The following is a 26391-nucleotide window of genomic DNA, read 5'->3' on the forward strand; positions in this document are numbered from 1 at the left end:
GTATGTGCTAAAGTGGTTAAGGACTTGTATGTTGGTTATGGTTGGATATTGTGACTCTTATACTTGTATTTTTTTTTTCTTGAAGTTTTACCAAATGGTATAAAAGCATGTTTCTCCAATAAACGTCCCTTTTAGCATGTTTTTGCATGGCTTCCATACTTAGTACTTAATTGTGCTAACCCCTTTCTTTCCCTTTTTGACTAAAGTGTAGGGATTTAGAGATGGTGACATGTCATGGCTATTTGATAGGTTTCTAAGTGTTGAAGATGAAGACTTGGTGAGTCCTCATATATTCGAGGACAATACCCCATATGTTCTTTTATGTCTTTTTAGTATTGTTTAAGTTGTGTATGGGATTGGTCCCAAATTTTGTACTCTAAAGTATTAGATGGTTTTGAGACATCATGTATAAAGTCTAGAAAGTCTTCCGCTTGCTATTGTTTTTTTTTAATGAAATGTTTTCTTGGTAAAGAAAGTTTTTAATTCCTTATGGTTTTAGTCTCTATGCGATGAATGAATTGCTAAGAGGCTTGTATTAGACCTCTTCGAGGTCGAGTACGCCGGTTACGACTAGGGGGTGATCCCGGGTCGTGACAAGCCATCACCTAACTCACCTTCTCAAGTCACTGAACATTCTGAATGTGACCACAAAAACTTTCCATAAGTCTATCACTTCTGAACCAAATCTAACCTCCAATCCATACACGACACCAACTACTCACATGAAGAACCACACACAAGTCATCACTATAAGTGTGAGAGTGAAATGAAGAGATAATAATCAAAACAATCAAAGGAAGCACAATAAAGATTCAAGAAGTGAAGATTTTTCCTGAAAGTCACCATAGCCTCTCAAAGATATCCAATAGACGTCTCTGCAATGTGCCTCGAGAGTCTACTAGACTTGGTGTGTGAACGCATGAGATCTATTAACCTGGGCTTTGCTACCATTTTGTCACGACCCAAAAATGGATGTGATGAAAATCGTCTTATTCCACCAGACAAGTCAGTCTAAAACCCAACTATTATGATAAAATATGGAAATACAATAAAAATAAAAGTTTAATACACAATTACTAATGCGGATAATAAGCTAACTTAACTAAATCCCCAAGACCTAGTTGCCACATGCATAAGCCTCTATTGTTATTGTATAACAATAGATTTTAAAAAAATATGTAAGTCTCAAATGATATTGTTTTTATAATAGAACAAGATCATAAATAGGAGTGAAAAGGTCTGCTGAGATGACAATCAACTACCTCTCATATCTCTATGGGAAACCTCGGTAAAGAAGATAAGAGAGAGTATCATGAAGATCCGGGCTCATAACCTACACAAATGTAGAAGTAAGGGGCGAGCACCAAACCAAACGGTACTCATCAAGTGAACTCCTCAAGACAAGTTAAGAATATAGTATACAAGTACTCCTACCACCCCAATGAACATACATAACTACAACCTGCATAAAACTAGTCCAACCTAACAGTTCACAAATAATATAACACATAGCTCAATGACAACACTTCAACAATTTCAGATCAATAATACACGATATCAAGTTCACCAATCACAAGTTCCACAGAAAGGCACTCACAAATTCACAAATAAGAAAGATATCCAATACAATGAAATGTAATGTCAAGTATAGTGATGCATGTCTTATCTAGTGATACACATTTGCTGTCTCTTAGTCCAGGAACCATTGGGGACATATTTATCCAAGCATCTCTCGTGGTGTGTGGCATGACCCTCGATAATAAAATCCACCGCGGGTGCCACACGTCCCTCAATAATAGAATCCATCACGACATGTGACACGTCCCTCAAATCATAACATCCATCGCGGCGCCCAACACGTCCCTCAAAATAGTACATCCTCTTTAATTTCTTATTCTTCCTCAATTCACATAACACTTGTCACAACCACATCTTAGAACCAATGCAAATCACATGTTCACACAAATAATGAGAAGATGATCATTTTCATAATAATGTACAACGCACAACATCACAATCGTGATAAAATATCAACAATGAATCAGTAACCCTTTCAAACCATTCTCGTCACATCACATACCAATAATTAATAACATTTTCTATTATCACCAATCTTTCATAATTAGAATTATTTGATATGGACAAGTAAAACCATTAACAAGTCTCATTACTCCCCAACACACACGACAATGAAATACACAATTCTATACACTTAAAAAGGGTTGAGAAATCCACTTGCCTCAAATAATCAAACAAACACTCTGAGACTTGAGCCTTCCCCTTTCGCTGGGCTTTCAAATTAATGCAATCTATTCAAATAAAAAATCATAATAAGATTTTGAAACTAGCAACACCAATATTACTATATTTCTAGCCTAGACCCAAAAGCTCACCCAAATCTATAATCAAGTTCCTAATCTTGATGCTAATTAACATGCCAAGCCTCATATTTCCTAATTTCAAAGTTACTGTTTAATCTCAATTTCTCCAAATGTAATAAATCTAATATTATTCATATAATACATTATATCTAATGATTAATTATTTATCTCAATATATCAAAACTTGAATCATAATGTGATAAGCTTAAGAAATTTTTCAATGGAAATCTGGATTAGGTCGTCAGGATCCTTGGACCAGGAATTTAACTTGCAAATTGACCTATTTTAAACAACAATAAAGATCATAATGACTTATCCTTAATGATTCACCTATCATTGGCATCATTAATTCCTATTCACTATTTGTCAGCATTATCTTATTGACCACTACAAATTATTTTACCATATTTCTGGCCAAACAACATCAACAAACACATAATGACATTCACTTGTTTGCCCCTTAATAACATTATTATACTAATGTAAGTGTCATATCTTAATTTCATATCAAGGAAAAGAATTGGAGTTTCACTTAGCTTTGACCTCAAGAAGTGCACGCCTCCCCTTTTGCCAGTCGTCCAACTCTGCCTCGCCTATCCCTTTTTTCTCTCTTTTATTTTCTAAATAAAATAATTATGTATTAAAAGCAACAAACCCTAATAACTTATTGTAATAAATATGAGTCAAGTGGTATAAAATAAATTATGGTTTAGCCCACTCGTCACAAATTGAATTAATTATTTAAAAGATACTCGTCATTTAATTAACTCTAGTTAAACAAATAGTTCAAAATTTCCAAGTCACCTTCACAAACTGATCAAAAATGACTGGGGGAAAATGTTGGAAGGGATAAAATGGTAACCTTACGATATTTTCTGAAAATGACCTTCTGAGTCATTACAGTATAGGTAAGACAACTCTTGCAAAAAAAGTTTATGATGATTCATATATTCGTTCTCAATTTGATAAACATGCATGAGTCACTATCTCCCAAGAATACAATGAGAGACAAATGCTTCTCGAAGTTGTCTCTTCAAAAACTGGAAGCAATCAAGAGATGAGTGATGATCAACTATTGGAGATTGTTATAGTGGTCTTAAAGGAAGTATATTTCTAATTGTTATAGATGATATTTGGAGTACTGAGGCTTGGGACAAAAATTCAAAGAGTATTTCCAAACGATGACCGTAAAAGCCAATTTCTGTTAACCACTATATTCAAGTATGTCGTTGATTATGTCAGCTGTCTTGATTTTCCATATCATTGTAAATATTTTCTAAGTTTTGATGATAGTTGGAATCTATTCACCAAAAACTTATTCAAAAAAAATCCATGCCTGTCTCACTGAAGGAGATAAAGAGAAGATAAATATGATAATAGAGAGATAACTCGGAGAAAGGGAGCAGATCATTTCATTCAGCAAAAGCTTACAACATATATAGATTCATAAAGTGGTGTTAAATCCCCTAAATCCTGTAAATTGACTCCTTGTTTTGTGCTTAAATCAAGCTCCACCACATATTACAATATCTTCTACATTCTAGAACTTTTGTATTAAAATTAATTCGAAAGTTATAACAAAAATATCAAGACAAAAGTACTAACATGACAACACTTAGCATCACAGCAACCTTCATCACTCCTCTTTGATGCAAGTGCTGCTGGATATTCCAAGCTTAGCTCTAAGAAGCTCAAATCTTTATTTCTACAGTGCCTTTGTAAGAATATCATCTAGTTGATCTTCACCACAACAATACAAAACATGAACTTCATTTTCCCTTTCAGCTTCTCAAATGGAATGGTATTTGATTTTAATGTGTTTAGTATTTCCATGAAAGACTGGATTTTGTTATCACAAAGGACTTCAGTTGCTTTGCTTGGATGAAACCCCAAGTCAATCAAGATTTTTCTCAACCATAAAGCTTGATTAACAGCACCGGAGGTAGCAACATACTTCGCTTCAGTTGTTGATTGAGCCACAAACCCTTGCTTCATTGTGCACCAACAAATGACACCTGATCTGAGAGTGAAATAATATCCTGAACTGCTTTTCATATCTTCTTGCGACCTAGACCTGTCACTGTCAGTAAACCCCAACAATTTCATAGATGTGGTTCTTTTAGAAAAGACACCATAATCAATTGTGCCTCGAATGTACCTCAAAATCCTTTTGGCTGCTCTGAGATGAGTTTGGCTGCTTTGAGATGAGTTTAAGTTAGTAAATGCATAAACCTTGATAGCACACTTGTTGTGTACATAATATCAGGCTTCATGGCTGATAAATACAACAAGGAACCAATCAAACTTCTATATATCGAAGCATTAACCAAACCAGACTTATCCTCCTTCATCAGTTCCTCTCCTTGAACTGTAGGCGTACTTACTAGTTTGCATTTGTCAAGACAAAACTTTTTCAATATTTCGGTAGCATATTTCTTCTGAGAAACGATGATTCCTTGAAAAGATTGATTCACCTCGATTCCCAGGAAATAAGTAATTTTTCCCATATCATTTTATTCAAAGACCTTCAGTTGCTCCCTGAAGTTTGTGATAGATTGTGTACTGCTGCCACTCACCAACAGATCATCAACATAGAGATAAACTAGGAGAAAATCATCATTTTGAAGTCTAATATACAGGGTTGCTTCATTGCAACTTCTCTTAAACCCCAAATTCAGTAAGTAGCTACCGATTTGTGCATACCAGGCCCTAGGTGCGTGTTTCAAGCCATAAAAATCTTTTCTTAGAAAATATACTTGGTCTCCAACCCCTCTAAAACCTTTAGGCTCTCTACATAAATTTTCTCTACAAGGTCCCCATTAAGGAAGGCGGACTTAACATCCAATTGAAATACTTGCCAACCTTGGTGTGTTGCAACTGCAAGTAGCAATCTAATGGTATCAAACCTTGCAACTGGTGAAAAGGTTTCATGAAAATCAATTCCATGTTGTTGCACATCGCCCTTTACAACCAGCCTTACTCTTTACTTGTTGAGTGTTCCATCTGAATTTTGCTTAATCTTGAACACCTATTTAGTTCCAAGAGTCTGCTTGTTAAGAGGCCTATGTAACACCCCGTATCCTAGACAGTTTTAGGCTTGTAACTTAATTAGAACTTACGCTAGTCAACTCATTATCCAAAAAATCATCAAGTTGAACAAAAAGAAGAAGAAATAGTCGACCAACCCTCTCCAAGAATGCATCAAGGTTTCCTTCAGTTCCAGCCCCGAAATTGAAATATTTCTTTGTGAATTTCGTCACCAGGTAAGTGGAATTTCACTAGTGGGTTCCCTTCCCCCATTAGGTCCCTATAATTCACTAATATTCTTGATTCTCTATATCATGTTAGACCTAGGGTTTCTAGAATTTTAGAATTTATGTTGTGATTCAGTTGTTAGACTAATCCAAATCAAATTATCATGTTTTCGTAGAATTATTGCTTAGTTCTTTGCATAAAAACTCAGAACCCTAGTTGTGTAGATTCATTTAGTTCATGGATTACACTTGCTAGGTCAGTTTATTCAGATATACATGCCTCAGTTAAGAATGTTTAATTATCAATACATTAATGTTGTATTTTCAGTAAGCATGTCAGTATTTTGATCTATTCAGTATTACAAAACTTCATTTATAATGTATTATTTACATAATCAGTTGGGAGTAGGCTTAATACGAGTGAACTAAGGGTCAGTCACCCTCATAGTCCCAGAACTACGTATCCCCGTAGGTTTGTAAGTCCCCTCTGTGGGCATCAATGTAGTGAGCATGCCAGTCATGCCTCTATACCTCTAGTAGGGTATATTCGGTCCTCTCGTTAGGGCATATACATCGGACTCCATGTTTAGCTCACGTGGTTTTATGTCGATTATTAGTAGCTCCCACAATCAGATTGTATTGCATCGACCATGTTACCAGTTATAGTATAATATATTCAGTTTCAGCATGTTATAAACTTGGTCGTTGCATTCAGTTTAGTTCACATTCAATATTTTCAGTATAGTTATCATGCTCATCTTATATAATTGTTCAGTATGGTTTGTTCAGTTATGTATATTGTTTAGCTTATTTCTATCTTGCATGCTCAGTACCTTTCAAGTACTGACTTATACTCTACACTACATCTTCTCGTGATGTAGGTTCTTCCTTAGCATACAGATCACGCATAGATCGGTTCTCGATCTCCAGTTCAACAACATCAGTAGTGAGTCCTCATTATTTGAGGATGATTGACATGATTATCTTTCTACTTTCAGTCTTTAGTTTCAGTTTTGCTAGATTTAGCTGGGGCCTGTCCCATCATCTCTAGTCAATAGAGGCCTCATTTCAGACATAGTTAGATTCAGTTTTAGCTTTGGAGTTTGATATTTCAGTTGTCATTAAACTCATAGTTTATTTATGCAAATAGGAATGGGTATTCCCCATCATTTCAGTTTTATGATGATTTGTGCTTCAACACAGTACTTTCTTAATTCAGTATCTTTAAGTATGGTTATGATATGACATCAGGGTTAGCTTGGGGTCACTCATTATCCCAGGTCCCGTGTCTGCACCCTAGGGATAGCTTCGGGGAATGATAAACTTGGTATCAGAGCATTAGGTTCAAGAGTCCTAGGATGTCTGAAAAGCCGCACTAAGTAGAGTCCTTTTCATGGGTGTGAAGTGCACCACATCTAATGAGAGGGAGGATACAAAGTGTTTTAGGAAAACTTCACTTTCTTGCCTAATCTTATCGTGCGTAAGGTATGATCCAACTTCTTGTTTCTAATTCAACGTTATGCATATAAGATCATGCATCCTTGTAGAAGGTAACGCAAGGAATGCTAATGCACGCAGTACTAACGCAGTTCCTCTAGTCCCAGACCTAGAGGTTTCGAAAGCAGAGTTTCAGAATGCGATTCAGGTTTTGGCTCAGAGTGTAACCAACCAGAACAATCAGCAAGTTCCAGTTCCTACTAATAGAAATGGTGGATCAGTGGAATTGGAGTTCAATATCTTTTAGGATGAATTCGCCCGAGTTTTTAGGTTCGCAAGTTTTTGAGGACCCACAGAACTTCATTGATGAGGTTAAGAAAATCTTTGGAGTGATGTAAGTGACTCGTAGTGATAGGGTGGAATTGGCATCCTACCAGCTTAATGATGTGGCTCACATATGGTTCACTCAGTGGAAAGACAATAGGGGCTACTTTGTCTTTTGTAACTCTCTTTATAGCAGTAATCTTAGGTGTCAGTCCAGAAACTCTTTCAGAACCCTTCTCAGGCTCTACTCCAGTTGGTGAACCGTCATAGCTACACGGGCATACAAAAATTGCCTTGTCACAGTCTCTCAGAAAGTCACCTCAGCAGATCTTGTAGAGTTAGAAATGGTAGACTTTGATATCATTCTAGTCATGGATTGGTTACATTCCTGGTATGCATCAATCGATTGTAGAACTAGGATTGTTCGTTTTCAATTTCCAGACGAGCCAATCTTAGAATGGAAGTGTAGTAGTTTAGCGCCTATAGGTCGATTCATTTCTTACCTTAAGGTAGAAAGATGATCTCTAAGGGTTATCTATATCGTTTAGTTCGGGTTAAGGATTCAAGCTCCAAAACCCAAATCTTAAGTCAGTTCCAGTGATAAATGAGTTCCTACAAGTGTTTCCAAAAGATCTTTTCGGAGTTCCTCCCAAAAGAGAAATCAACTTTGGAATTAATCTCCTTCCAGATACCCAGCCTATTTCTATCCCTCCTTACAGAATGGCTCCAGCTGAGCATAAGGAATTGAAAGAGTAGTTGAAAGACCTTCTAGATAAGGGCTTCATCAGACCTAGTATTTTCCCATGGGGTGCACCAGTGTTGTTCGTGAAAAAGAAAGATAGTTCCCTCTGGATGTGCATTGATTATAGACAGTTGAAAAACGTCACAATCATGAATAAGTATCCTATCCCCAGATTGGATGACTTGTTCAACCAACTTTAGGGTGCTAGTCATTTTTCGAAGATAGACCTTAGATCCGGTTATCATCTGCTCAGAGTCAGAGATACTGACATCCCAAAAATAGCCTTCAGAACTCGGTATGGTCATTATGAATTTGTAGTTATGTCATTTGGACTAGCCAATGCTTCTGTAGCTTTCATGGATTTGATAAACAGTGTTCAGGCAATATTTGGACTTGTTCGTTATCATCTTTATTGACGATTTCCTCATTTACTCTAGGAATGAGAAAGAAAATGTGACTCATTTGAGGGTTGTCCTGCAAACTCTCAAAGAATGCCAGTTATTTCTAAGTTTAGCAAATGTGAGTTTTGGTTGCAATCAGTTGCTTTCCTTTGGCATATTGTGTCTAGTGAAGGGATCCGAGTGGATTCTCAGAAAATAGAAGCAGTGAGACAATGGCCCATACCTACCTCTCCTAGAGATATCAGAAACTTCTTGGGTTTAACGGGTTATTATAGAAGGTACGTGCAAGGATTTTCATCCATAGCTTCTCCATTGACTAATTTGACATAGAAAAAGGTTAAGTTTCAGTGGTCAGATGAGTGTGAGAAGAGCTTGTCAGAACTGAAACCTAGGTTGACTACAACTCCTCTTTTGACTCTACCAGATGGTTAAGGCGGTTATGTGATCTATTGCGATGCATCCAGAGTCGGCCTAGGTTGTGTGTTGATGCAGCAAGGTAAGGTTATAATGTCATGACCCAAGGGTACCCCCTAGTAGTAACAAGGCACACAATCCCCCTAAAGGCACCATGTAAGCCATTTCACATATCATCACATACGTAAAGAACAATAAAGAGTAAAAATACATTTCAAGTCTTAAGAAGTTTTCATAAAAGCAAAATGAAAGTCTAGACATTGTCTCATTTAGCCATCTATTACAATCGAAGTCTCAGATAGGGTCACAACCCTTACAATAGAAATTCGAAAGTCTAATACAATGAAAGAAAAAGACCAAAAAGATATCACTCGTCCTCAGATCCAGGAAGACTCACCACAAGCTAAGAGAATAGTCGATCTAAGCTTGTATCAAAGAAATATCGCCTCAAACACTGAAACCTACACTTTGTAGAAAAATGTAGAATAAATATGGGTTAGTAAAAAAATGCACCAAGTATGGTAGCTATGCATGAAAAACCTTGAAACATGCTAAAAAGAAGGACATTTTAGTTGAAGACTATGCAATTTACCAAGTTTAAGAATCATCATGAAAATAAGTGCAAATCATCAGACACAAGTATATTCAACATATTGATCATCATGCCATAATGGAAACATACCATAAATACCCTTAAAGCCTCCTTGTGCAATGTATGAATAAGATCCATACTCCTACTCGTACTAAGGAAAAATTATTGAGTAACTATAGTACATAACTCATATTCTAGTTCATTTTATCATAGTGAGATTAGCTTTAACCGACATAGACCATGAGAGCTTAATCATGGAATCCGGTGTCTACCCCATACCAAAAAGGGGTTGTCCTAATTGCCTAAGGTAGAAAAAAACTATTAGCTTAGGTGGATCCACTAGCTAAAGACCTATGAGCACACATAGTTTATGGGATAATGGGATTGCTACTAGAAAACCTGGCCTCTATTAACGTGAGGGCTTCCATCCCAAGATATTGTTCCTAGAAACCCGACCTCTACTATCGTGCTGGCTTCCATCTCATACTATCCACTCGGTGCTAAGCATCATTCCCATTGAGTTTATATTAAGTCTTGACTTAAATTGACAATTATGGAAGAGTGTCTTGACCCTCTATCCAACAAACTCATGCTAAAGCTCCTAGATTTAATAGGTGAGACTAATCTTGAAACCTAAGAATCACTATATGTGACAAACCTTTCACATTACATGGTATTCATACCTAAGTGTGTACATGAGGATAATCATCCAATCAACACAACAATTAGACTATAGTATATTCACTTTACTCTCAAAGCAATCTAATTGTATACACACAAGTCTCATACACATAGCTAATTCTCATGTCTTCCCCTTCAAGTACTATAGATCACATTCAACCAACCTATCTTGAATTACTACATTAGATATGGATGGTAACATGATTCAAAGAACTAAACTACTACACGTACAATTTCATAGTATTCATCTTATTACAATTCACCCACATCAGAAGTCACAAATTAGCGTTATGGGGATTTCATGGATTCATGGGAGATTTTATCATAAAAACCATAATAATCAACAATTCAATAATAATATATGATAATTAAATCATTAAAATGTGTTTATAAAGAATCCATGACTTAAAGTGAAAACCCTAGCTTTTAGGGGATTTCCTACTTTGAAATTGAGAGTTTGAGGGCTTCATGGATGAAAACATTCCATGAATCAAAGACTACCATACATTATGTGAAGAAATCCAACAAAATCGTATGAAAAAGCCTCCTTCTTAAAGCTCTAACTTGATCTTCTTCTTCTTCTTCTTCCTTGGGGTTATAGAGAGATGATTTTGGAGAGGGTTTTGTTTTGATTTTGGGATTTAGGAATTACGATTTTAGATGGGTTAATTTAGGTGGTAAAAATAATTATATAGGTGTTTAAAATAGGCTTAAAATGACACCACATAACTATTAATTAACAAGGAAATCCCTAAAAGACCCATAGACTTGACTGCCAAATGGCAGTTTCAGGGGTGACCTACGACCCAGGACCCACAGTCTGTGAGTGGACTCACGTGGCATCCTGCACGTTCGTGGTTCAAGTGACTGCAGCCTATTTTTGAGGGGCTTGACCCACGACCCCCACCTACAGGGCGTGGGTGCACCTACTGCCCGTAGGTCCCTTACATAGGTTACTGCTTTTTGGGCAGTTTTGAGGGGGTTTTTAGGGTCCTCCTCAAGGATCCTTGGCTGGTCCTTGGGGAGTCGTACCTTGACGCCTTAACCCAAAAATATTTACTTAAAGTATCGAGAGCTATTTACGACTCTAATCCTTGTGTTAGGCTCTAGTTTAAGTTACTAGTTTCCGGAATGTTACATATAGCTTATGCTTCTAGACAACTTAAGGTGCATGAGAAAAACTATCCGACTCATGACCTCGAGCTTGCAGCCGTAGTATTTGCCCTAAATATTTGGAGACATTACTTATATGGTGTTCACGTAGATGTGTTCACAGACCATAAGAGCCTTTAGTATGTGTTCACCCAGAACGAGTTGAATCATCACCATAAGCAAATGCTTGAGTTCCTCAAGGATTATAATATGAATATGCTTTACCATCCTAGTAAGGCCAATATATTAGCAAATGCTCTTAGCAAACTATCTATGGGTAGTGTAGCACATGTTGACGAAGAAAGAAAAGAACTAGCAAAAGATGTTCACAAGCTTGCTCCTTTAAGAGTTCGCCGTATGAGCATATCAGATGGTGGTGTAACAGTCCAGAATTGTCTAGAATCTTCATTGGATGTGGAGGTAAAGGAAAAGCAAGACAGTGATCCTATATTTCTTCAACTAAACGGTGCAGTTCATCAGTACAGAGTTGAGGTTTTCTTCCAAGGGGGAGATGGTATGCTTCGCTATCAGGGTCGATTATGTGTTCCTAAGGTGGGTGAGTTGAGAAAATAGATTCTTGCAGAAGCCCATAACTCCAGGTATTCTATTCATCTAGGCACCACTAAGATGTACCGTGATCTGCGGGAAGTCTTGGTGGAATGGTATGAAAAGGGATATAACAGATCTTGTGGCTAAGTGACCCAATTGCAAGCAAGTGAAGGTAGAACATCAAAAACTAGGAGGTATGACTCAAGAGACTGACTACTACGTGGAAGTGGGAAGTGGTCAACATGGACTTCATTACAAGTTTACCTCGTACTCGCAGACAGCATGATTCCATTTGGGTGATAGTTAATAGAGCCACTAAGTCCGCACACTTTTTGGCTGTTAAGACGACAGATTCGGCGGAGGACTACGCCAAGCTTTACATTAATGAGATAGTCAGGTTTCATAGGGTTCATTTGTTTATCATCTCAGATAGAGGTCCTCAATTTACCTCTCATTTCTGGAAGTCATTTCAGAAAGGTCTTGGTACTCAAGTTAATCTTAACACTGCATTTCATGCACAGACGGATGGTCAGGCAGAGCATACCATTCAGACCCTAGAGGACATGTTGAGAGCTTGTGTGATCGACTTCAAGGGTAGTTGGGATGATCACCTTCCTCTTATAGAGTTCGCCTACAATAATAGTTAACATTCCAACATTCAGATGCCCCCTTATGAGTCACTATATGGGCGTAGATGTAGATCTCCAGTTGGTTGGTTTGAAGTAGGTGAAGCAGCCTTGATAGGTCCAGATTTGATTCATGATGCCATTGAAAAAGTTCAACTCATTAGAGATAAACTTAAAACAGCCCAGAGTCGCCAGAAATCCTATGCAGATGTAAGGAGAAGGGACTTGGTGTTCCTAATTGATGATTGGGTTTTCCTGAAGGTGTCACCTATGAAAGGGGTGATGAGATTTGGTAAGAAAGGAAAGCTCAGTCCTAGATATGTAGGCCCTTACAAGATTTTGAAAGAGTTGGTAAAGTGGCTTATGAGCTAGAGTTGCCAACAGAACTAGCAGCAGTGCATCCGATTTTTCACATTTCATTGTTGAGGAAGTGTGTGGGTGATCCAGCTTCTATAGTACCATTGGATAGTATGGCTGTGAAGGATAATCACATTTATGAGGATGTGCTAGTTGAAGGTTGAGAAATAAATAAGTCGCTTCGGTAAAGGTTTTTTGGAGGAGAGTCTGTAGAGGGAGCTACTTGGAAAGCAGAAGCAGCCATGAAGGCCAAGTATCCTCATCTCTTTCCTTCCAATTCCATTCGAGCTTGAGGTAATAGTTCCTATCCGGTTTTTCAGTCATTGATGTGTAGCTTCAGTCTTAGTATCATGTTCCTTTAGGTGTACTTGAATTTTCAGCGTATTTGCATGTTCTTGGAACTTAGTTCAGTCAGATTTCTCCGTGAAATTCGTCAACAGGTATGTGAGATTTAACTAGTGGGTTCCTTTCACCCATTCGGTCCCTATAATTCAGTCAAATTCTTGATTCTCTATATCATTTAGACCTAAGGTTTCTACAATTTCAGAATATACGAAGTGATTTAGTTGTTAGACTAATCCAAATCAGATTATTATGTTTTCATAGAATTGTTGCTTAGTTCTTTGCATAAAAACTCAGAACCCTAGTTTTGTAGATTCATTTAGTTCATGGATTACACTTGCTAGGTCAGTTTATTCAGATATACATGCCTAAGTTAAGAATGTTTCATTATTAGTACATTAATGTTACATTTTCAGTAAGCATGTCAATATTTTGAGCTATTCAGTACTACAGAGCTTCAGTTATAATGTGTTATTTACATAAACAGTTGGGAGTAGGCTTAATACCGAGTGGACTAAGGGTCAGTCACCCTCATAGTTCCAGAAATACGTGCCCCTGTAGGTTTATAAGTCCCCTATGTGGGCATCAATTTAGTGATCACACCAGTCATGCCTCTATATCTCTGGCAGGGTATATTGGGTCCTCTCGATGGGGCATATATATCGAACTCCATATTTACCTCACGTGGTTTTATGTCGGTTATTAGTAGCTCTCACATTCATATTCTATTACATCGACCAGGTTACCAGTTACAATACAATATTCAGTTTTATCATGTTATAAACTTGGTCCTTGCATTCAATTTAGTTCACATTGAGTATTTTCAGTATAGTTATCATGCTCATCTTTTATTATTGTGTAGTATGCTTTGTTAAGTTATGTATATTGTTCAGCTATTTCTATCCTGCATGCTCAGTACCTTTCAAGTACTGATGCATACTCTGCGCTACATCTTCTAGTGATGTAGGTTTAGGTCCTCAACATTCAGATCACACATAGATCGATTCCCAATCTCAAGTTCAGCAGCATCAATGTTGAGTCCTCATTCTTCGAGGACGATTGACATGATTATCATTCTACTTTCAGTCTTTTGTTTCAGTTTTGCTAGATTTAGCTGGGGCATGTCCCAACATCTTTAGTCAGTAGAGGCTTTATTTCAGACATAGTTAGATTCAGTTTTAGCTTTGGAGTTTGATATTTCAGTTGTCATTAAACTCACAGTTTCTTTATTCATATAGTAATAGGTATTCTCCATCATTTAAGTTTCCGCACAGTACTTTCTTAATTCAGTATCTTTAAGTATGCTTATGATATGCAAGAATGGTTAGCTTGGGGTCACTCGTGATCCTAGGTTCCATGTTTGTGCCCTGGGGGTAGCTTCGGGGCGTGACAGTCTAGGTAGAAGTACCCATGTATTATTCTTGTTAATCATATGGAACTCCTCCGCCATGGCAGCCCTCCATTTAGAAATTTGCTATTTATTGTCTACACTTGTTGGCTTTAACATAGCGACATTGCATCTGCTATATATATATATATATATATATATATATATATATCTTCAATGGATCTGGTACCTCTTACTGTAAAATCATCAGAGTCCGCCTTTTCCTCTGGACGCACTTTGTTCTTGATTCGTGATATGTAAAGAAGAAACAACCATCTTCTTCTAGTCCCATGTAGTATCCTAAACAAATTTAACACTTCTACTTACATGGATTTGTTGTGAAATAGGATTTAAAATCCTATATCCTTTAGAAGTGTTGTTGTATCCCACAAATATTCCAACACCAACTCTTTGATCAAGTTTATCCCTTTTAACGTCAGGAATATAAGAGTAACAGATACAACCAAGTACTTTAAGATGAGCAATTGATGGCTTTGTTCCAATCCATGCTTCGTATGGAGTCTTTCCTTCAACTGCTCTCGTCGACAATCTATTTTCTAGATAGACATCAGTAATGACAGCTTTAGCCCATAGCACCTTAGGCCGGCCTTTCTCAAATAGAAAACACCGAGCCATATTCATAATGGACCAATTTTTTCTTTCACTTAAACGGTTTTGTTGTGGTGTGTAATTGACTGTAAGTTGATGATTAATTCCTGCTTTCTAAAAAAAATCCTTGAATTGATTGGAAGTGAACTCGGTCCCATTATCAGACCTTAAGATTTTTATCGAAGAGCCACATTGGTTTTCAACAGTTGCTTTAAACCTTTGAAACGAAACAAATACTTCACATTTATGTTTCAGAAAGTACACCCAACAAAACCTTGTAAGGTCATCAATGAATAAAAGAAATATTTTCTTCCATTATAAGAAGGAGTGCTCATAGGTCCACACACATTAGTGTGTATTAGTTAGAGCTTTTCACTAGCTTTCCAGACTTGATTAAAAGAAAATGGTGATTGACTTAGCTTCCCAATTTGACAAACCCCACATACATTAGAGGTTTCATTTATGGAAGGCATATCTGCCACAAGATCCTTATTTTGCATCAATTTTAAAGATTTAAAATTCATGTGACCAAGCCTCTTATGCTAGAAATAAGTTTCATCTTGTATGCTGACATAAGATCCAATGTCAGTATGTTTCCAATCAAGAGGGAAGCTTTGGTTGTTCATTTTGACTAAGAGCAATTTTATACCAGTTGGATCCATGATTTCACATGTTTTATCTTTAAATAACATGGAATAATTTTATCAAGAAATTTTCCAACACTGAGAAGACTTTGGCTAATTTCAGGAATAAATAATGCATCAGATATAATCTTCATACTTGAGGGAGTTTAAACAGCAACAACTCATTTGCCCTTTGCCTGTATAAGTCTGCCATCTCCAAATCTGACTTTGGAGAAATAATATTTGTCCAGCTATTCAAAAATGTTAAGGTTAGTTGTCATGTGATGTGTGCATCCACTATCAACAAGCCACACATCATGATCTTGAGCTACTATATTGTATTCTCCAGCAATTGAAGCAGCAAACAACTTCTCTTCAGGATCTTAAACATTTTCAGTATCTTGAGCTGGTTGGTTTTGATTTGTTTTGCACACCTTATCCACATGACCAAACTATTCTGACAACTTGCATTGAACTCCAGGTCTGTAGAAACAAAACTTGTCTGTATGATTGGTCTTTTTCGAATAGGGATAAGGTGGATACTTGGATCATCTATATCTCCTTCTGTTGTTATATTGCTCCTTCTTCTCCTTAAGTATCATTCCCTTTTTTTCTCTTGCTCCCTTAGTCCCGATTTCCCCTTGATTATGCTTATCGCTTATGGTCATTTTAATTGCTTCCGCGACCAAGGATGTGTAATGATACGCTATGAGGCTTGTTTGGGGTTCCTTCGGGTTCCCCATTCGCCAGTCACGTCTAGGCCCTAGGCTTGGGTCGTGACATCAATCTTCAATTGTGCACTAAAAGTTTAAACTATGAGTTGCCATCATCAAATAGAGTTCAAGCTCACAATTCTCACTTCAAATGCAAATTCATTCTCACCAAGAGTATTTGAATCCCCTCACACCAAGAATGATTCCCTGCTATCACAAAGCCAATCCAAGATTTCATTTTAAGGAACCAAAATCAACTCTCTTACTCTCAATGAGAAAAACATGCACGATTTTACCCATAGTCTTGCCTGTATTTTCCAGCTGACACATCATTCGACTTATGTAGGATCAAAAGGTCTTTCAAGGCTTGTAACTGAGCTGAGGGTAAATGTATGATCATTTTGGCTTAATGACTTCTATCTTCATGAAGAGTGGCTCAAATTTCACTTCTTTCCCTTTTATTTCATTCTTTCTATCTTCACAACCCATCCTTGGCATATTCAAAGCAAACAAAACTCATCGGATAGCTCTTTTCCTTCCACACTGCATAGTTAACACTAATTTTTTCATTTTTTTTCTTTTGTTGCTTTCCTTTTTTTATATGGAGGTGTTCCATCTTCTTTATCCTTTTCTTCCAACACAAGTCTCCAACTGATGGATTTCACGAACTTCATGCTCGATTTGTTTCCTCATTCTTACCAGACCCCAACTTAGGCCTTTTTCCTAAGTTGGCAATTCAAACAAGTCCATACTTCATGAAGGTTTTAGGTGGAAAGGACAAGGCCATTTGTGTTCATGTTTCATCCAAAGCAAAGGTTAGGCTCAAATGGTGCCAAGCTAGGTTCACACACTTACAAGGCAGTCACACAAAAAAGTATAGCAATTTGGTTCACTCTCAAGGATTTATGCCCAAGATCATTTCCATCATTCACCAAAAATAGTCAATCGGACCAACGGAGCAAGTTCTAGATCACCATGCACATATTTCAAGTAAATCTCACCACACAAAGCATTTAACACAATCATTGATTATGACTCTACAAGTTAAGCTCGCTTGAAACTATTAGTGCAAAAACTCACCTCGACAAATCGGTTAGTCACAATGAAATGCTAAGAGTTCACATAAGAATTATGCAACTCAAATTTCCTCGTTGAACTAGCACAACATATTGTTCATCAAGATCACTATTCAAGTCATTGGTATTGGTCACAACTGACACTTAAAAGTACAAGAGAACATACAAAACATTCACAAATCAAGTGATCAGGAGGTGGATCAATAAGATTTAAAACCCACATTCACAATTTAAGCCATAAAGAACGAGAACATTTGGACACAAATAGTTACACCAAAATATCAAAAACAAACAAACATCCAAAACAAAATACAACCCAAGGGGTAGGTATCAAGATACCTTCTCCCCACCAAAAAGAACTAAACAGTGTCCTCAATGTATAAGAAAATAAATGTCTGAAACATAAGTAAAGATGCAGGAGAGTCAAGACCCTCTATTAGGCCAAGCATGTGGTAAAATTTATGTAGTTGTTGTGGCCTCAATCGGGAAACCAGTGATCGGCTAATCTCCTACTTTGAAAGGTTGCGCAACGTTCTCCTTCGTGGGTTGAGACCCACTAGAGCCAATCATGGACGTGTCATGCAAAGAAGCCTCCATCACCATCTAGACTGTGGCACCCTCCAAGCCCTCGAGACTATAGTACACCACCTCATCATGAGCCTCTAGTTCCGCTTCATATGTCTCTTCTGCATCGGTCTCCCCATCATCCTCAACTATGGTTATGTCTCCGATCACAAGATCTGGATGAATATAAAAAATAATAGGAATATTAGAACTGGGACCCTCAGGAATATCAATTCCACCCCATAGCAAAGAGATGTCCGTGAACTTCAGCTCATTCACATCACATCAAAGTCCAAAAATATCAGCTCTTAAAGCTGTGAAATCAGTGGATTGTCTGTCACTCCGCTCACATGCCTCTACCCTAGCAATTAGGGTGTCTAATGCTTGGCCATGGTTCATGATCAACTACACTTCATCCAATTCTAAGTATAGGCGGTTGCTAACAAGAATAAACCCAACTAAGAGTTGGGGTCGATCCCACATAGAGTGATACGGTAGATAATTTAATTAAGAAGTAAAATCATATCCTAATTGTTTGTATATGTAAAGGTTTGGAAACATTAAAATAAATCACAATGTTTCGACGACTAATATCAAATAGGGGGGGGGGGGGGGGTTGGTAGATGATTTAGGACAAAGATTACTTAACATGGAACGTAAACAAATAGAGATTGGACCTAAGTAGTGTGATCAATCGAAAGCTAAATTAACGTAATGGGTAATTAATAGTTGCTTAAAGTTGTCGAATCTCAATGGGTAGGGTAGGTTTTGAGTACAATAACCATTTTTCAATCAATTACTGCGCTTCAAGTGAGTTATCTCGAACCTCAACAAGCATAATACAACCAAACAACCCAATGCCTTAATTAACCCACTCTTCAAGCTCGGTTAGTAAAGACGCAATCAGACCCACTTTCTCAAGCTAGATTTCAAAGACGCAATCAATACAACTATCAATCAATCATTATACTCTATAACGTCTTTTTCAAGCAGGCATAGAGAACTAAGCTAGAGTTGAATTTACAACTTTAATTCCTCAATCAAAACATAAACAATTAATTTAACCCACTTCAAGACAACATTAAAATAAAAATTAACAACACTCATTAGCTAATTAATGCATTTGATTTCATGAGCACACCGCTAAGATAAAGGGTTTTAGCTAAGCATAGTGAAAATCAAAAAATCGTTACCAACAAAGTTTTTCGTTTGATTTTCTATTGATCTGCAATCCTCAAATGTTGAAATCTAAGCTAAACATACAATCTACGAATCTAAATCCCAAAAACTACTAAAAATGTAAAGACAGTGTTCTAGAATGTGTAAACTCTAAAAAACTCATAAGTAAACAATGTGGGAACTTTCTCTCTTCTTTCAAAAGTTGTATTTAGACGTTCGCAAAATTTCTGTACGGAGTCAACTCGGTGAAGTAAGTCGCGATCGCCAGAACATTTTAGCGATCCACTAAGTTGCTCCTCTTCTCACCTTTTGGCTTGGCTTCTTCATCAAATTATTCTTGAACTTTTGGCGAACTTGATTACTATCGCCGATCGATTCGGGGTGTCGTCGAATTACCCATTTTCTTGCTCAGTTGGTTATATCCATAGGCTATTTTGCTGGAACTTTAGGCAAACAGGAGGCCCACTCTGCGAGTCGCCGAGTGGTTTTTGTGAGCTCCAACTTCTTTTTCCTTCAACTTTTTCAATTTTTTCGTTATTTTTTTTAAACATAATGTCCTTGCCCCACTCTGAAACCTTTATTGCTGCATATTAACATATTAACATCCGTAATGAGTGTAAAACAAGAATTGAAGATACTAAATTCTTGAATAATAAATCCTAAATGAGTCAAGATTCTCGACTCATTATCAGAGCTCAAGGTTGTCTGTTGATTGTCTTTTTGAATGATGGAGTCAAATATGAGCAAGATGGTTTGTTTGAATGGTATTAATTATCATACTTTGAAAGGCAAGATGAAATATATTTTATTTTTCAAGACAATGCATTTACGTATTTTTTCTTCTGATAAACCTCAGTTTATGGTGGATGTGGAATGGGAATTTGAGCACTTGTAAGTTTGTAGCTATACCAGACAATGGATTGAAGATAATGTAAGAAATTACATTGTGAATGCGACACATGCAAGAATTTTGTGGGACAAACTCGAGACACCTATAATAAATTGTTTTGGCTGAAACAATTCATGAATATCAGGTATAAAGAGGGCACTCTTATTTCTGATCATTTTATTGATTTTCAGGGTGTTTTCGACATGCTGTTCGGAATGGTTGAAAAATTGATAAAGAAATATAGGGAATGTGGCTTCTTAATACTTTGCCAGACACTTTTGAAACTCTTCGAGCTTCTTTAACTAATTCTGCTCCCAGTGGTGTTGTGACCATGTAATATACTAGAACTGGAGTCTTGAATAAAAAGATGAGAAGAAAATCTCAATGCTCATCTTCTTTAATTTGACACTCCAATGTTTTGGTTACTGAAGATAGAGGGAGAAGCAAGTTCAGAGGTCAGAATGATAGAGATAAAAGTAGAGGAAAGTCAGTGTCTAGATTCAAGAATCTTACATGTGACTATTTCCACAAGAATAGGCATATCAAGAAATATTGTCTCGGGTACAAGAGAGATGTGAAACAACAAAAGAGAGAAGGCGATAATTAAAATTGTGTTGCTGTTGTTGCTAATGATGACCTTTTTGTTTCTTGTTATGAAAACGTCGTAAATCTTTTTCATGATTAGGCTAGCTAGTTTGTCGATTCTGGTAATACTTTTCATGTCACTCCAAGGAAGGAATTATGTTCTTCTTATACTTCAGGTAACATCGGAATTTTAAAAATAGGCAATAATCACATGGTTGCAGTTCTTGGTATTGGGACAGTTTGTTTGGAAAGTAACAGTGGCTCCAAACTAGTTCTTAATAATGTCAAGGATGTTGTAGATATTCGCTTGAATTTGATTTATGTGGGATATCTTGATGATGAGGGTTATGTTAATACCCTTGGTGCTGGCCAGTGGAAGCTTACTAGAGGTTCGATGGTTGTAGCCCGAGGTGACAAGTTGTCTAACTTGTACGTTTTTTAGGGCTCTATTTTTAGAGGCTCAGTAAATTTGGTGGAAACAGATACTTCATCAGAGTTATGGAATAGAAGCCTGAGTCACATGAGCGAGAAGAGAATGGAGAATTTGGCTAAGAAGAATTTGCTTTCTAGTGTTAAAAAAGTAAAGTTGCACAAATGTGTTCATTGCTTAGCCGGTAAACAGAAAAGAGTTTCTATTCAGAGTCATCCGCCTTCGAGAAAGCTTGATTTGCTAGAGTGTTTACATTCTGATTTGTATGGTCCTTTTAAGGTAATGTCTCATGGTGTGCACTTTAATTTGTGACTTTTATTGATGATCATTCTAAAAATTTCTCGATATTCTCTTTGAAGTCCAAAGATCAAGTACTTGATGTGTTCGAGAATTTTCGGACCTTGGTTGAGAGACACACAGGGAAGAAATGGAAATGCATCCATTCTGATAATGGTGGTGACTAGACTCCTCAGGATGGAGTCAAATATGATCAAGATGATTTAGAGAGTAGGGTATTTGGCATCAGAAAACTCCTCCAAAGACTCCTCAACTAAATGGTTTAGCGGAAATGATGAACAAAACTCTTGTTGAGATTGTTAGATGTATGCTTTCAGATGCTAAGTTGCTAATAACACGCAACTACACCTCTTAATTATAATTCAAAGTGTAGGCGGTCGCTAGCAAGTATAAACCCAACGATGAGTTTGGCTCGATCCCACAAGGATTGATATGCAAAAGAATTCATGTACGAAGTATAGAAGTGCTATATTTTATTGTAAAACATAAGTAAATAACACGTAACATAATTTATATCAATAGGTTTCAATGATCGATATCAAGAGAGTTTGGTATCCAATTGTTAATGAAACAAATAGTATGGAGTTTGAACAAGTAAAAAGAGGACCTTAGGAGTGTATGAGCAATCAAATACTAATTTTACTTAATGTGTAATTAATAATTACTAGAAGTCATTAAATTTCATTGGGTAGGATGTATTTTACTTATAATAGTCATTTTTCAATCGGCTATTATGCTTCAAGTGAGTTCCTTCGAACATCAACAAGCTTAACAATATAAAACAACCCAAGTCCTTAGCTTACCCCACTTTATCAAGTTGGGTTGTAAAGATATAAGTCATTACATTTATCAATCATTTATTATATTCTACAAAACTTTCACAAGCAAGCAACGAGAGCTAATTCTAGAACCGAATTTGCAACTTCAGTTAAATAAGTGAAAACACGAATAAACAACTGAACCTATTTGAAAACAATATTAAATCTAGTAATTAACAATACCAATAAGCTAATTTATGCATTCGGTTACATAGTCACACCCCTATGGAAAGGAGGATTAGCCAAACATAATGAAAAATCAAGAAATAGTTAACAAAATTATGTTCCATTTGAATGATCAAAATCTGCAATGCTCAATGCCAAAATAAAGACTCAAAACCCTCTCCAACAATGTTCCTATTGTCAAAGTATGTAAAAAATCTGTAAGAACTTTGTAACCACTTTTTTCTTTTCAAAAATCAATTTATACGTTTCCAAAAACTTCCCAAAATTTCAGTACACATTCCAAACAACAAAATTAGTCGAGATCATCGAGCAACTCGGTGATCTACTAATTACTACGCCTTATCGCCTTTTTGCTTGAATCTTGCATCTTGTTGTTTTGTTCATTTAGGCGAGCTGGGCCGAGCTCACCGTTCCATTTGGTGCATCGCTAAAGTGCATTTTCCGTCACCGAGTTGGCTTAGTTCACGAGCCAACTTGCTAGACTTTTTGGCGATCTAGAGGCTCACATAGCAAGCCGTCGAGTGGCTTTTGCAAGCTCCGACCTTCTTTTTCTTCCGCGTTTGCAACTTTTTCGCTTCTTTTCGCATTGTAATGTCCTTGCCTTGTTCTTAAGCCTTCATTGTATAAATAATTTAACATCAGTTATGAACACAAAATAGGCATTGAGAACACTAATTCATTACATGACAAGCCAATAATGAGTCGAAATTACTGACTCATCAATACCCCCAACTTAAACTTTTTCTTGTCCTTAAGTAAAACACAAGATCAATCAAGTCAACAGGTATGTCTACAAGTAGTGCTCCTTGAGACTCAATATTAAAGTTTATACAAGGTTCAATCCTTACATGCAATGTTCAACTGTGCACTCAAAGTTTCCAACTATGACTCGACATCAGCAATTAGAGTTCCTGCTCACAAATGCTCACTTCAAATGCAAATTTATGCCCAACAAAAGTATTAGAATGCCCTCACGTCAAGAAAGATTTCACGCTCTCACAAATCCAATCAAGGATTACAATTGAGGAATCAGGATCAACTATCACACTCCCAATGAGAAAAACATGCATGCTCTTACCCATAGGCTTACCCATATTTTCCAACCAACACATCACTTGGCTTATGCAAGATCAAAAAGGTCTTTAAAGGCTTATAATTGGGCTGAGGATAAGGGTATGATCATTTCGGCTTAGTGACTTCTACCTTCATGAAACATGGCTCAAAATTTCACTCATTTTCCTTTTCTTTCATTCTTTTCATATTCACAATTCATCATTGGCCTATTCATAGCACACAATTTTTTTGGTATAGCTTATCGAATACCCCTTTTATTTCCACAATAATGCACAACAGATGCAAATATTTCTTCACCACATGTTCCCAAGGACGAATTTCATGAACTTCTTGCTCGGCTTCTTTCCTCATTCTTACCACACCCCCAACTTAGGCTTTTGGTCTAAGTTGGATATTCAAACAAATCAATGCTCTATGAAGGTTACATGTGGGACAAACATGGCAATTTCGACAAGCAGTATAAACATTTGTGTTCATGTTTCATCCAAAGAAAAAGGTTAGGCTAAAATAGTGCCAAGCTAGGTTCACACACTCACAAAGTTGTCACAAGAAGGTATAACAATTAGGTTCACTCTAAAAAATTCATGCCTAAGATCATTTCCTTCACTCACCAATGCTAGTCAAATGGACCAATGGAGCAAGTTCTAGGTATCATCATACACACATTTTAATCAATCCTCACCACGTGTGGCATTCAACACAATCATCAATCTCAACTCTACAAGTTAAGCTCACATACAACTGTCATTGAAAGACTTAGCTTGACATTCGACTAGTCACAATGAGATGCTAAGAATTCACACAAGACTTATGCAACTCAAATTGCCTCGTTTGACTAACACAAACTGCCTCGTTTGACTAACACAAACATATCGTTCTTCAGGAGAACTATTCCAGTCATCGATATTGATCACAACCAACACTGAAATGTATAAGTGAATAGTAACTAGCATTCACATTCAAGCAATTGAGAGTGAAGTCAATGAATTAACAACAAAACAAAAACATTCACTACTAAGGCGACATGGATAGGTTTCAAATGAAAGCAATAAAATATCCCAAAAACAAAATAAACACAATATAATATCCCAAAAGCAAAATAAGAACACAATACAACCAAAAGAGTAAGTATCTAAATACCTCCCCCCCCCAAAGAAATAAACAGTGTCATCAAAGTAAAATAAAAATTGAAAGTATCAACAAGGAATGAAATGGGAGGAGAGTAAAGATCCCCCTGTCAGGCTAAGCCTGAAGTTAACTCTACGTCGTGGGGGTAGTCTTAACTTGGGCATCCGTTCCCTGCTCGACTCCAGCTACGGAAGGCTGCACAACAATCTCCTCCACGGGCTTAGAAGCATTACAGCCAATCATGGACGTGTGATGAGTCCACGATTTGGGCCTATTTTGGGCTATATTATGATGAAATTAGTGTCCTCAAAAGCATTACAACTAATCAGGTGTTTTAAGTTCGAGGAAAAGCATGGACACTATCGAGCCAAAAGGAGAAAAAGAAGCTAAAAGAACAAAGAAATGAAGATCTGCGAATCGCCGAATCCATTCAGTGAATCGCTAATAGATCGCATATTCGCCTTTTGTTCCAGTGTGCCAAGCCCTGAAGGAAAGGAGCAAATCAGTGGTGAAAAGGAGCAGTCTTATCGCTGAGCGACTCCACGAAGCAGTGCTACATCTCCTAATTATCCAGGACACAAAGATGCTGAAGGCAACTGATGAAAGGAGATGAAGTAGACCAAATGGTGGATCACCGAATGTATCGGCGATTCCCACAAACGTCGCCGAAAGATCCTTCGGAGCACGTTTTCTAAAAACTATAAATACTAGTTTAGTTTTTATTCTTAGCAGCGAATATTACCTTTTTTACCTAGCTTTTAGATTATTAAGTTTGAGACAGAGTTTTGGAGATATTCTCTCAAAGTTTTGGCAACGATTTTTAAGAACTTAGAGCTTTCAAGGGTTTCATTATTAAGAAATTGGACTTGGGTCTCTTGGATACTTCACTTTTGTCTTGTTTTAAGACTTAATCTTGCATACCCATTGCTGGAAATTGATATTGGTATATGTTTTTATCTCTTTACAGGCGTAGCCAAAACCCTAATTCTTAGGGTGTGATTTTGTGAATATGGGTTAGATTAGATGTTGGGTCTTGCTTGCTGATAGTTTATTAATAGTTTAAATGTGATTTCGTTTAGTGGTTATGGATGAATTTAATGAATTTGTAGTTGCATATACAAGTTTATTTATGTGTTTTCGGCTTGCTCGAGAGAGAGATCGTAAAACTAAAACCACTAAATTGATGGCCAGTGTGAGTGGGTCAACATGAGGTTCAGCTTGAGATAGTGAACCTTAGTCCCATGTCCACACACTCAGTTCGAGAGAGTAAGTGGGTTAAGGCAGAGGTTGTTCTTCATGCAGCAATTGGGTGTCCGAGAGGAACGCATTTGAAATAGGGTAAGTTGCTTAGAGAGAGCTTATTCCCCTTAAAGTCTAGCCTAGACACAAATACTCAATGAATTTACTATCAAAAGCATGTACCCAATGATTTAGTCTACCCCGTATTCCTATCACATCCAAAGAATCCCATCTACATACTTGTATTTTTCTTTATTTTCACTGTTTTAGTTGTTTCTTGCTTACAAACCCCCATTTCATACTTGACGTTTGCGTCACCCTTTTTAATTTGTTATGTTTTCA

This window comes from Solanum verrucosum, unplaced genomic scaffold (genome assembly GCF_900185275.1).
Source record: "Solanum verrucosum unplaced genomic scaffold, falcon-dt-bn FXZP01000263.1, whole genome shotgun sequence".
Lineage (NCBI taxonomy): Eukaryota > Viridiplantae > Streptophyta > Magnoliopsida > Solanales > Solanaceae > Solanum > Solanum verrucosum.